The 13,967-nt window shown below is 45.3% G+C and overlaps 1 protein-coding gene and 1 pseudogene across 2 annotated transcripts in view; both read right to left on the bottom strand.

Annotated features, from left to right (window-relative positions):
* Nucleotides 1–13,967, bottom strand: part of LOC139054450 (mblk-1-related factor 1-like) — a 154,895-nt gene that overhangs the window by 43,200 nt on the left and 97,728 nt on the right. The window lies entirely within an intron of this gene.
* On the bottom strand, nucleotides 5,802–6,469 carry LOC139054967 (piggyBac transposable element-derived protein 4-like; annotated as a pseudogene).

The following is a 13,967-nucleotide window of genomic DNA, read 5'->3' as shown; positions in this document are numbered from 1 at the left end:
CGGCAATGAAAAAGGTGCCCCGGGACGTCTGCAGCACTACTGCGTGCGTGCACAGAGAATACGTAACGCCAATGAGGAATCTACCATGTGAGTGTTTGCCGAGAAGAGGGGGCTGGCTGAAAAGCTGGCACGCAGCTTCAGAAAGTTTGAGGCCACTGTCGCCGTGCTAGGCCGCTGCGGCATCAAACGAAAATAACACTTTTGTCTCGTGAAATGAATAAATACTGCATGTTTTTTCCCCTTTAATCGCACTCTTTCTGAGTTCCGTTTTCGACAGGTAAGTGGGCGATCTCATGTTATTTCGGTTAAACAGTACTGCCGTTTAGTACGTACTTTCTTCGAGCTCCGGCCAACTACGGTTTAACGCGGTTTCACTGTACTAAAATTTTTTATAAAATGTCCTGGTAAGTAAGTGGATTCTTTAAAATGCTCCCAGTAAGCCGATGCTAATTTCCATCGAGGAATATAAGGAAAGTTGTCATGCTGCATTATAAAGTTTAAAGTTACAGCAAAGTGGTCACTTCCAAAGCGATTTTTGATGACATTCCATTCCAGGTCGGGCAGAAGAGCCAATTGCTAGATCTATCGACGAATATGATTTGTGTTGAACGTTGTAATAGGTCGGCTTCTTATAATTAAACAGGCATGCACCAGATGCCAGAGGAAAATTTTCAATGAGTCGACCTCTTGTGTCGCAATGGCAATCTCCCGACATCATGTTGTGAACATTAAAATCTCCCATGCGTATGTAGGGTTCAGGAAACTGATCAATGAGGTTACAGAAGTCAGTTTTCCCAAGATGTAAATTCAGAGGTACATAAATGAAACATACAGTAATGGTGTATCCACACGACGGACGGCTCCGCGCAAATCTGTGCCGCGGACGCTTATTCCACCGCCCGTCCGGCTGCGAAGCGCATCCAGACGACGGACGGACTGAGCAGACGACCGCGCCGGAAAAATGAAGATGGCGGCACCACCCGAAGCGACTGCCGTCAGCCTCGAACCTGTCAAGTCGTCGTCGTCCACTGTGTGGCCCGTAACTTTCAAACTGAGGATTGTATTAGGCCTAAATTTGTGTCCAGAAGCTTCGATAGCAATGTATTCGTGATGAGTGGGCACCGTTTCCGAAAGCGATACTCAGATTCTCGGCGTGTAGGCTTAGAGTGGCTGTATTGGCTGAACATGGCCTCGAAGATGTTGCGGCTGCCCGGGCGGATATCAGTGGCCGTAAGTTAACATGATTGCTTGTTTCTACTCGCTCTAGATGGCGCCATCGGTGTAACAAACACTTTGTCATAGATGTTTTTCACTCTGAATGAAAATGGAGGTCGAAAGGAAACGACGGTTGGCCGCAATGGCTGTTGTTTTGTCCGAATTGGACACGAATGGTGTCAGCAGCGATGAAGCTGTTTCAGAAAGATCCCAAAGCCGTGCTTGTTGCCAGACTGTAGAGCATGCTAGGCTAAATCCGCAGCATTGGACCCCCAAAATCCGGATGCGAAAAATAGCTCGGCATTTTCCGTCCGTGGGGGTCGCGGACTACGCGCGGACGGCACAAATCCGTGATGCATAGTCACGTGATGCGCCGTCCGTCGCGAAAAAGACGGATTTCGTCCGTCGTGTGGATCCACCATAACCAACTTATTAAAAAGATTTGCCCGAATCGACGTTGCTCGCAAAAAGAATTGCCCGAGACCGCAAGACGACGCGTTCATCTCATCATGGTCTTTATGATAGATTGTGTATTGAAGAAAGTTTGTGTGTGTGGTTTTCAATAGTGTCTTTTGAACACACAGCAAGTTTAGATTATGTTTGTGTAAGAGTTCTCTAATATCATCGAGGTTAGGAAGAAGTCCTCTAACATTCCATTGTAGTATTTGCGTCTCCATAAAGAGAAAAGTGCTTGTGCTGTGTGTTTAAGAGATGGAGATTATCTCACGGGGCCCCTTCTAGGCACTGTGATGCGATGTTTTTCTTGTTGGAATGGTTGAGAAAGGCTCGCCACTCCTTAGGTGCTGGCAGTGCCATCTGGTTGCAAGATGTGTCCATCGTCTCTTCCGGGACGTTAGACACGCACCCTTGCAAGCGCTGTGTTTGACGTGAAGGCCTCATCTCAATAGACAAGACCCTTGAGGCCACCAGCCCGGATGTCGAAGGCCCCTTCTCCTGGGAGGCGGCGGGGCACTAGCTGCACTTGCCAGGGGAGGGAGGGGAGATGGCGCCACTTAGGCAAAGCTGTTCTTGGGCAGGTATAATACCTGTCTACATGCCTCCTTGAATGAAATATTTTCCTTGACTTTGATTGTACAATTTCTTTTTCCATGATGGGCATGAACGCGAGAATGCAGTCCCCATCCAAATTTACACAATGCAGAGTATTCTTACATTATTCAGACGTGTTTCAGAAGCACTGCATTTGGCACAAGTCAGTTGACCTCGACAGCTTTGTGAACTGTGGCCGAACCTCTGGCATTTGAAGCATCAAAGGGGACTAAGGATATATGGCCCGACTTTGATCTTTACATATCCTGCCTCGATAGACTCGGGAAGTACACTTGAGCCAAAGGTTAGAATGAGGTGCTTGATCAGAATCTCCTTTCCACCATGACTCATGTTAATTCTCTCATTATCACTGTCATCCTTGGAATCACGTAGGAAGACAGCCACTCTCTGTTTATTTCATAAGACAGTCTACGGTGTGCATGCAAATAACTTGCCACTATCAAAACCACATCGCATATCTCGCAGGCTTCATAATCAACATAGCTTTACTTGTCTTTTTGGCCATACCCGAGCCTTTAACACATCTATGCTTCCACGTGCATTTGGTCAATGGAATGACCTCTACGATGATGTCTGTATTCATGACCATATGGCACTTAGAAATAAAATACTAACCATCTATGAGTGTTTTTGCTAACCACATGATCACTTGAAATCATGTTAATAGATTTTATAGGGATATTTGTAGGCCCACTTAATTTTGTATAACACCTACTAAGTATTCTATTATTATAATGTTACACCATATCTACTACATTTTACCATTGTATAATACCTGGTTCTTGAATTTCTATTGTTTGTTTTCGTGTTCTTGTAAAAAATTATTGTCTAGTCCCCCTCACATAATACTCCTCCATGGAGCCTGTGAGGTATTTGTAAACAAAAATATAAAAATTCACTTGACACTGACGACATTCTAGTGATTCCATCTCTCTAATGTAGTTCCGTCTCCATTAGCTCCAGCAAATCATCCGAAATTACAACACGACTGATGTTTATAGTGTGGTGTGCGGTCACAGTGAAAGGAAAGTCTAGGTTCTTCAGTTTCTCATGTCGTTTGATATTCTAGAGTTCAAGAAGAAGGTCACCGTTAGCCAATTTCATAGCATTATAGCTGGCCCTTATTGTGTCTGTCAAGCACTTAGCAACGAGGAAGGGAGAATGCTCTCACTGGCTTTTCTGGTCTAATGCTGTTAATAACATGGTATCGAGAAAATGGTGTGCTCCCTTTTCTGGGGGCGATCGGGTAACGTGAGAAAAGACCAAGCTATGCAACTAATATTGTTTTGGCAGGAACGCGAGCCACCCACCATGGAGTCTAACAAGGGGATGCTGGAGGACCTGCAAACATAGGCCCCACAAGCGCCAACTGTACTTCTGTCTATCATAACCAAATATGTATAACCAAGGGTGGGTTATTAAACAAGAAGGGGTTTAACCGAGGGGCCCGAATTTTATTAGTCATATCATAAGAAGCCAACAAACACTGACACCAAGGACAACATAGGGGAAATTACTTGTGCTTAATAAATGAAATAAAGAAACGATAAATTACTGGAAATGAAAGTGGATGAAAAAACAACTTGCTGCAGGTGGGGAATGATCCCACCACCTTCGCATGCGAAGGTTGTGGGATCGAATACTTCCAGGGCCCTGCCTTTTTTTTTTCTCTCTCTCTCTTAGGTTTTAGCTGAGTGATGTGCTTCCGATGACGGTCTCATGCGTAAGCTGTTGCGTCTGTCTCGTTTCACGCAGCGGATGATCTTGAGCGCTCTGCATGAGAACACCTGATTAGTGGTGTAAGTCAGCACCACAACCAGGAGCACTAAGGCAGGCACGAGAGGATGAAAGAGCATGATCGCAGTGCTGGAACACGGTAGAAAATGACATAGGTAGTTTCGTCCTCTGCATGCATGACTGCCCGATGTGGGGGAAAAGAAGACGAAAAAGTACAGCTCTCTTGCTACAGACATCGTCATCATCAACCTGTTTTATGTCGACTGCAAGACGAAGGCCTCTCCCTGCGATCTCAAATTACCCCTGTCCTGCGTGAACAGATTCCAACTAGCGCCCGCGAATTCACTAATTTTATCGCTCCACCTAGTCTTCTGCCATCCTTGACTGCATTTCCCATCTCTTGGTACCCATTCTGTAACCCTAATGAGCCAACGGTTATCTAACCGGCGCATTACATGACCTGCCCAGCTCCATTTTTTCTCTTGATGTCAATTAGAATATCGTCTATATCTGTTTGCTCTCTGATCCAAACCGCACTCTTTCTGTCTCTTAACATTATGCCTAGCATTCTTTACTCCACTGCTCTTTGCGCGGTCCTCAACTTGTTCTCAAGCTTCTTTGTCAGTCTCCAAGTCTCTGCCCCATATGTCAGCACTGGTAAAATGCACTGATTGTATGTACACCTTCCTTTTCAATGATAATGGCAAGCTTCCAGTCGGTTGCTGACAATGTCTGCCGTATGCGATCCAACCCATTTTTATTCTTCTGTGAATTTCCTTCTTACGGTCAGGGTTTCCTGTGTTTAATTGACCAAGGTAAACGTACTCCTTCAGACTCTAGAGGCTGACTGGCGATCCTGAACTTTTGGTCCCTTGACCGGCTATTCACCATTATCTTTGTCTTCTGCATCATAATCTTCAACCCCACTCTTACACTCACTCTGTTAAGGTCCTCAATCATTCGCTGTAACTCGTCAGCATTTTTGCTCATCATCATCATCATTATCATCATCATCATTACCAGCCTGGTTACGCCCACTGCAGGGCAAAGGCCTCTCCCATACTTCTCCAACAACCCCGGTCATGTACTAATTGCGGCCATGTCGTCCCTGCAAACTTCTTAATCTCATCCGCCCACCTAACTTTCTGCCGCCCCATGCTATGCTTCCCTTCCCTAGGAATCCAGTCCGTAACCCTTAATGACCATCGGTTATCTTCCCTCCTCATTACATGTCCTGCCCAAGCCCATTTCTTTTTCTTGATTCCAACTATGTTACACCCATCATTCTTCTTTCCATAGCTCGTTGCGTCGTCCTCAATTTCAGCAGAACCCTTTTCGTAAGCCTCCAGGTTTCTGCCCCATATGTGAGTACTGGTAACACACAGCTGTTATACACTTTCCTTTTGAGGGATAGTGGCAACCTGCTGTTCATGATTTGAGAATGCCTGCCAAACGCACCCCAGCCCATTCTTATTCTTCTGGTTATTTCAGTCTCATGATTCGGATCCGTGGTCACTACCTGCCCTAAGTAGATGTATTCCCTTACCACTTCCAGTGCCTCGCTACCTATCGTAAACTGCTGTTCTCTTCTGAGACTGTTAACCCATTGGCTTCCGCGCCCTCCGCCGCGTTTCCTGCCTGGTATTCCATGCGGAAAAAGCGACGCGCGTTGGGCGCGCGAGCCGCTCTTGAAAAAAAGTGATAAACTCCGCTGCACACCTCGTAGAGAAACAAAATTTACTTTATTCCATTCGGAAGGGCTCGCTGCATCATCCCGCCTAATATGATTTGCGTGTATGGAAAGCTTTGAACCACACAGGCATGCGAAGTGCAACTTCACATTTTTCACATTCCCATCGGCGCTCCGACTTTTTGCCGTGGGTCTTGCAGACTAAGCATAGCCTCGACGGATTCTGCTTGATTTTGTTTGGTGGGATATTGCGAGGAAAATGAGCCCACTCGGAAGCCTGCAGCCGCATTGGTGTAGCCGCGACAGGCGGCTTACGTCGACCATGGTACTGGGGCAAAACGGCCGCTTCGAGAATCTCCTCTGCGAGGTTCACTTTCCAGTCTGTGTAGTGGAGCCGCTTGCCTGATGCTTTGGCAGATAAAACGTAGCTGTTATAAACAGCGATGTGCATAATATAAAAGAAGATTTTCTTGTAGCCTTTGGCGTATCTTCGCATAATTGGAAAGGAAGCCAGTTGTTGGTCCTCGCGATCCACTCCACCCATGCCTCGTTGTAATCGATTACAACCTGCGGCTTCAGAACTGGCAAGCCATTCTTGCGACCCTTTTTTCCGGTATCAGTGAGACCCGTTGAACTGTGGCAGGTTGACAGCATTGTGACCTGCTTTTTGTCTTGCCAAGTGAGGGCCATGATGCCTCGCGCAAAGAGGGACTTGCATTCGCCTTTTTGCAGCTTCGCCTTGAAATCCTTCGGCATGTTCTTTTGGTGAAGGCGGACTGTGCCGACAGCATTCGAACCAGCTTCCTTTAGGTGGCGAAGAATACCAGTTGTCCATAAACACTGTGTGGCCATCGGGCAGACGGTTTTCTAGAAGGTCGATTACAACTGCCTCACTGCACAACAATCCAGCGGTAACTGGAGTCTTCTCACTTTTTCCTGTGTAAATCGAAAACTTCAGGCAGTAGCCGCTTGAAGACTCGCACAGTTTGTAGAACTTAAGGCCAAATCTTGCCGGTTTCGAGGGGTTAAACTGGACGTAGGAGAGCCGACCACGAAACTTCATAAGGCTTTCATCAATTGCCAGACACTCTTCCGGATCATAGGCTGTGTCAATGCATTTCAGTACGTGGTCGAGCACAGGGCGCAACTTCCACAGCCTATCTCCACTTTGAGGGAGAGAGTTGTCGCAGAAATGCAGATATCTTGAGAGTGCCCAAAAACGCTGCCTCGACATCACAGAAGCAAAAAATGGTGTGCTTATAACAGTTCTTGTTGACCAGTAAGATTGAATAGTGCTTTTTTTCACTTGGCTCATCAACACACACATGGCGAAGTAAGCTTTCATTTCATCCGGTATTGTTTCATGCCAACTGGGATCGGGATGCAAACGCTGTTTCTCGCATGCAAAGGCATTTGTGTGTAATGCGATGGTGCTCCAAATTTCGTCTCCGAGGAGAGCGTTGAACATTGCCAGAGCACTGGGATTTGCACCTACTTGTGGCTCGTTTGATGCCCGGTTGACCACAAAAGGTGCTCTTCACAACCTTTTCCACTGTGTCAGCTGCTCCCCATTGCCAGTCTTCTAGTTTTCGCGCCTTCGGAGATGGTGGCCGAGAGTCGCATGGATCTTGCGCTAAACACAAGTTGTCTTCATTGTCGCTGTCACTGTCCGTAATCCGGTCACTCTCGTCATCTGACACAACATCCTCTTCATCGCAGCTGTCACTCTCGTCATCACTCTCGAACACAAGATTGAGAATTTCTTCCGCCGTCAAAGCGCACTTCCTCAGCGACGCCACATTTGGAATGAGATGGGAGTGCGAACTTTTTGTCGATAAAAACAACAAAACTGACCTCAGACAGTGGACAACTATGTCCATCTGGTGGAAAACACATGAATCAATCACTACACAAGCTGTGTTGTGCTGCCATCTATCGAAAAAAACCCGAAACATACCATACCCTGAGCGGCCGGAGATTCGCTGGCCAAAGTGACTTTGGCCTCAGCCGGTGCGGCCGGCGGATCGCCGGCTGCGGAAGCCAATGGGTTAAACATTACTTTAGTTTTCTGCAGATTAATTTTCAGACCCACCCTTCTGCTTTGCCTCTCCAGGTCAGTGAGCATGCGTTGCAATTGGTCTCCTGAGTTACTAAGCAAGGCAATATCATCAGCGAATCGCAAGTTGCTAAGGTATTCTCCATCAACTTTTATCCCCAATTCTTCCAACTCCAGGTCTCTGAATAGAAACAATTTATGATAACTCAAAGGGAAGCTCATTACTTTTCGAAGCAAGATTGGGATGCCTTAGAATACGCACCTATAAAGCGAGATATCAGAAGGAAGAAGAAGCATGTGCTTGCTGCGGTAAAGCTGGGGAAACGATGGAGCATGCTTTATTAGAATGTGAAGACACCTGCACAGCGGTCGATTTAGGCACCACTGGCCTCCGTGAAGCCCTTGGGTTCAGCGAGAGCAGGGAAAAAGTAAAAATGTCCGCAAAAGAGATTATTGAGAGGCGATCGGAATATTGGTGGAAGAAAAGTAGGGAAACGACAAAAAAAGGAGACATTAAAAATTAAATTATTGGGTTTTACGTGCCAAAACCACTTTCTGATTATGAGGCATGCCGTAGTGGAGGACTTCGGAAATTTTGACCACCTGGGGATCTTTAACGTTCACCTAAATCTAAGTACACGGGTGTTTTCGTATTTCGCCCCCATCGAAATACGGCTGCCATGGCTGGGATTCGATCCGGCGACCTCGTGCTCAGCAGCCCAACACCATAGCCACTGAGCAACCACGCCGGGTCAACGGAGACGTTAAAAAGCAAAGTTCACAATAGGGGGTTAGGAAATTTGGTTGTAGGAGTTCAGTGTGTTTTTTTTTTTTAACCTAGGTAGGACATTATGCAGTATAATAGCAAGAGCTTGGTGGCGCAACTCACAGCCCCGTTCCAAAGGGGACGCTCATAACATCCATCCATCCGTGGTGGCACCCATGAAGAAACGGTGTATACATGCATCTTTTGCTGCTGTCTCAAAGCTATTTGCAACACTCCTGTGCATTTTGATGAGTTCACGGCCTATATAATCTAATCTGATTTGCTGACGCGAATCCATATTTATGCTCCGTTCCTGCAGAGAGACCCTGCCTTGAATGTGCAAATCTGCTCAAAAGCGAGGAAAGCTCACGTAGGTTTTAACATTGCACTTGTGAATGTGGTGCTCTGATGAAAGAAATAGTGCTAGCTTCATTTTCTTTTTTCATCCCGAAATGAAGTGCTGAGAGTGTATGTACAGGGTGTCCCAGCTAACTTTAGCCAGAGTTTTAAAATATGCAAATGCCACATAGCTGGACAGAACCAAGGTTATGTTGTTTGCCATCGCTTGGAGATACTCAAATTGTTTTTCTTTTTTTGCATTCTGCCTCAGTAGATAATTAGTCTTAATTAATGAACTTTTCAAATATTATAATTAGATGAAAATTATCAATGAGAAAATTGTAGAGCGACATGAAGAACTCCCAATACAGCTTTTTGTTGCTCAATACGCGCTGAATAAAAGTGTTTTTCTGAGCGTGAAAGAAGCCCGCAAATGCACAGAAAACTGCCGTGCGAGTGGCCGCTACAGGCACTTTGAGTGTACTGTATTTTTCAATATTAATACTGTGTTGTATTATGTATCGATGTATCCTTTTGTACCATCAATCATCTGTATTTGAACATATGTATAATATTCCTTCCTCTACTCTAATGCCCAACATTGGGCGCTGTAGGTATGTAAGTAAGTAAATAAATAAATAAATAAATAAATTGGATTGCGCTGTCTCTGTCAGCAGGGCCCTTTTTCATTGAGGCTAAACAGTTTCTTCAAGTAGCAGAAGATTTCAACCTTCAACAGGGGGTAGCAGGTCTCACCAGAGGCATAAACATACTATACTTGCTCCTTACTAAACAACCGGACGACATTTCCGCCATTACTGCGATACCTGGCTTCAGCGATCATTTCTAGGGCCACCTGCCAACTTTGATGGATCACCCGTTGGTCACTCGGAACCACCTGTCAACATTGATGCATACCTGCCAACCTGGCGAGATCAAAAATCGGGAGACTTTTTATTTGCGCCAAATGGGGGGGGGGGGGGGGGGCATTACCTGTTTCAACTCCCAGGGGGGGGGGGGGGTTCGTTCAAACTTTCAGGCACTGTTCCATGAATCCTTTTGCAGGACATTGCAGCAGCAGACTTTGCTCACTTAAAAAATTCGTCGGAGTAGCTTTGTTCAAAACATGGTCCAGACTGATGGCCTATCACTAGCAGCTGGTGTTGGGGGGTTGTGTTGCACATTGATGAGCGGAACTCAGTCCTAGTTTTTCGCGCCGTGGTAAATATCTTCTCACATTTTGCGTTGCTATGAGGCATTACAAGTGAATCCAGCATCACCTTAACAACTCGGTGAAACACGTTTTCCATCAGTGTTTTCCATTTTTCCAACCATAGACCACTGCACGTCCCACCTTTCTTCATTGAGAATGTCCTCTGGAAGACTGCGCCTGTAGTGCAGCAAACTCAGCTTCGAGAGCATCTAAAGCGTCTTCAGCAGATTCAGTGGAATCTCGGGGCAGCAGCTGAGGAAAATGCTGAATAAAGAAATGAAGACTCGAGAGCGATGCCTGCGAAATAAATTTCAGGTTGGCCACCTCTGCATTCTTCAGAGTTGTGTTTCAGAATTGCATCCACATCCATAGTGCTTCGTTTCATCGCATTTGGGAAATATTTTATGTAGAAGAGGCCCAACGTAGTCGCTGACACTAAGGGGTAGGTTCTGTTCCGAGAAGGAATCCCGTAAACAGGCACTCCACACGTATAACACTGTCATCGCACTTGTTCCGAAGAATGTTCACTATGTTGCCTTGCTGCTCAGCAGTACGAACATAGCTTTGATGCTTTGCCATGGAAACACGCAGTTTCAAGTCGCCTTTGACACCGCGAGACATGCTGACGCAGCATCCACACGTTGTACAATATGCAAAATGTTCTCCTTGTTTTGATGTCAAAAAGCACGAAAATTCAGAAGTATAAGATCGCAAGAACTTCTGCAAATACCTTTTCTTGGGCTTTGATAGCGCCATGGCATCAAGCACATGAGGATTCTAACTTTACACAGTGCACCGCACACACACAGCCTAGCCAACACTAATCATACACACAAGCAGCAGCAACAAGATGCACCATGGAGGAAGGCATGCACGAAATGCAAGAGCTACATTGGCTCTGGCTTTGGTCGGCTTACTGGGCACCGTAGTCGGCAGCTTAGTCGATGATACCAATGGTGTTAGTGCAGCCGTTGTTGGTGATGCTGACGATTACGATGTGGCTGTACATTCCGCGATGCCGGTTTGGCAAAAACCATTACTGCGCGAACGGAGACCACTTTTCGGGAGATATAAGACAGTGATCGTACAACTGGAAAGTTCAGTAAAAAATCGGGAGTCTCCCGGGCAAATCGGGAGGGTTGGCAGGTATGTAATGATGTATACGTTGTTATTCGTCTACCACAGAGTAAGAAATCACGTACCCAAAAACCAAACTCAGATTAGCAGAGAGGAAACTATATGCGGCTATAGAGAGTGAATTTGAGTTTTTTGGGCACAATTTTCAGCCCATTTAGTTGTCATGCTCAGAAAACACAAACTGGGAGCTATTCAAAAAAGTCGCAGTTTCGCCCGAGAGGTGAAGCATCGATTAAGATAGCAAATTAGTAGACAGCTATACAAAGTAAGAACAGTAGTTTTATCAGCCGTACAAACTTGGACAAATTCGTTTACTAACTGAATTAACAAGCATGGTGCCAGCGAGCACAAGAAAACATGAACACATCACACTCCATCAGATATTGGCTCTCAAAATGTTGGTGTGAGCAGCAGCGAGAACACAGCGTGCACGAAGATGTCAGCCGCCTTCAGATTCCTTTCAAGGTATGGCGCACGCGACCGAGCAAAATACGCACTTGTTTGAGGAGTCTAAGCCCTTCCTTTCGTGCTGCCTCCCAGCTTTCCTCCGTACCGCACGCGAGATTGAGCTGCGCTCGTCAGTTCCTCCTGCACCCAGTCACGAAATACGCAGTTGCTGCCAAAGCACAACGCCTCCCCCACTCCCTCATGGCCTTTCGTACAATGGAAGACAGCGCATTTGCTTTCCACTTTTCTCCTTTGCACGTGCCAGATTGTGCAGCAAATGTCGGCTTCCATCACATGTTTTCACTCACATATACAGCATACAATGCGCGTCGACGGTGTAATCGCCCTTGGACTTTATACAGAATATCACGGTGACAACAAAAACGCGCCTGGCATGTCCATATAATTGCTATAGCAATAAAACACGGTGTTACTAAACCTAAAAGATAAGTACTACTATTGCTGTGAAATAAGACTATAAAAATGCTTCGTTCACTAAATGGGTAAAACCTCTTCTCAAACATAAAGAATTTCTCCACAGGAAAACTTATCAAAGTTACAACATTGCAGCGTGGGAAAGGTTTCACATATGCGTATCTTCAGGAGGTCAGTCAAGCCAAGGATAAGATCTAGTACTTTCTATGCTCTAATCAATGCAAATGAATTTTGCAGCATGTTCTCCACGAAAGACAGATCTAACAATGTGGAACTTGTTGACCTCGACAGAGATCCCATTTCTAATGATGAATCTGCAGCTGCCCTGAATACCTACTACTCCTCTGTATTTACTGTCCCCATTGACGTCCCTAACTAGCCCATACTGCTTCTGTTCATACTATGCCAGACCTATGAATTTTTGTGGAGGGCATATTTAACCTAGTCAATAATCTTCAACAATCATCTTCAACTGGCTGTGATGGTGTCAGCAGTAAACTTCATAACATAGACATATTTACCAGGGGGGCAGGGAGGGGCACTTGCTACCCTCTGTCAAAAGTGGGGGGGGGGGGGGGGGGGGGCTAAAACTATGCCTCGGTAAACTATGTGGGGCATGGTCTTTATTCAAAGTACGTAGCAATGTTCTGAGTGACGAGCCATAAATGTTTATTGTGTGTAGGTTCGATACAACCTTTGTAGAATGTTACTCATTGAAGCATTCCTGGATGAAATAGTGCCACTAATCGAAATATTTCTCCTAAAACAACAACACGAGACATGGACGTGAAATTCTGCGAAAATAAGAACATTTTAAACGTAATGCATTGCAAAACTTTCACTTTCTGCTTTAAATGCACGCCTCAGTTAATTACTAAACCCTCTTTTATCTATGTATTTTTGTGCATATTACAAGATTTGTAGTTAGTTTCTCCGGTGTCCTCGGTGAGCTAAACAAGGCATCTTGTTTATGTCTGAGGAAGATTAGGAGCATGGGACGGGTAACGTGTAGGCAACGTTCCAAGTGGGTGGGTTAAATGTGGTTTTTCCAGTAGAATATGTATGCCAGTGGGCCACAGCTTTATTGGTTTGTTTTACGAGCGGTGTAAAACTTGGACAGCTCTGTTGGCATAATGACGACCACAGTTGAGGTCACATTTTTCTATCATAGTGGGAACAGTATACAAAGTTCATGCGCGATGGTAAATTCGTGTTTATAAAATAGAGCTTTAAAACAGTTGAAAGCAAGTATTCAAAAGTGTCACGCTGCTATTATTAGCAAGGTTTTGCAATGTCCCAAGAGAACATTGCGATTCACATATTTTATATCTTGAAGGAATAGGAAGCAATTTAAGTACAAGTACTACAATGCATCGCATAGTTTTAACGCTTCTGGCTTATTTAGAAATGTTACGAATAATTATTGAACCCTCATTTTTTTTTCCATGTGTCATATATTAGTTTCGCCTGGTGTCCTCACTTAACTAAAGGAGGCAGCTTCTAGATGTTTGGTGACTGTAAGGACAAGGCAATGGGTGATCCATAGGTAAAGTTCAAAATAGATGGGTAATTGGGGACACCATGGTAAATGTTATGGCGAAGTAACTAAAAAATTTGATAGACTCAACTATTGTTGACATCTACGTAATGTGAAGCATTGCCCTGATCATTGCGGCATGAGACGCCGACGCGTGTTGAGCTGGAGGTGCTCCAGCGGAACAAGACGTGTTTTGTTCTTTTCCTGCTGCGTGGTGTTTTAGGAGGGCGACTGGAAACCGAAATGAAATCGAGCCAGTGGGGGACGCGGGATGCTCCCGAAGCAAAATGTTATAATCACATCACACTGCCTGCAGTAGGGAAC

This window comes from Dermacentor albipictus, chromosome 1 (assembly GCF_038994185.2).
Source record: "Dermacentor albipictus isolate Rhodes 1998 colony chromosome 1, USDA_Dalb.pri_finalv2, whole genome shotgun sequence".
Classification (NCBI taxonomy): domain Eukaryota; kingdom Metazoa; phylum Arthropoda; class Arachnida; order Ixodida; family Ixodidae; genus Dermacentor; species Dermacentor albipictus.
This window is presented reverse-complemented; position numbering and strand designations above follow the sequence as displayed.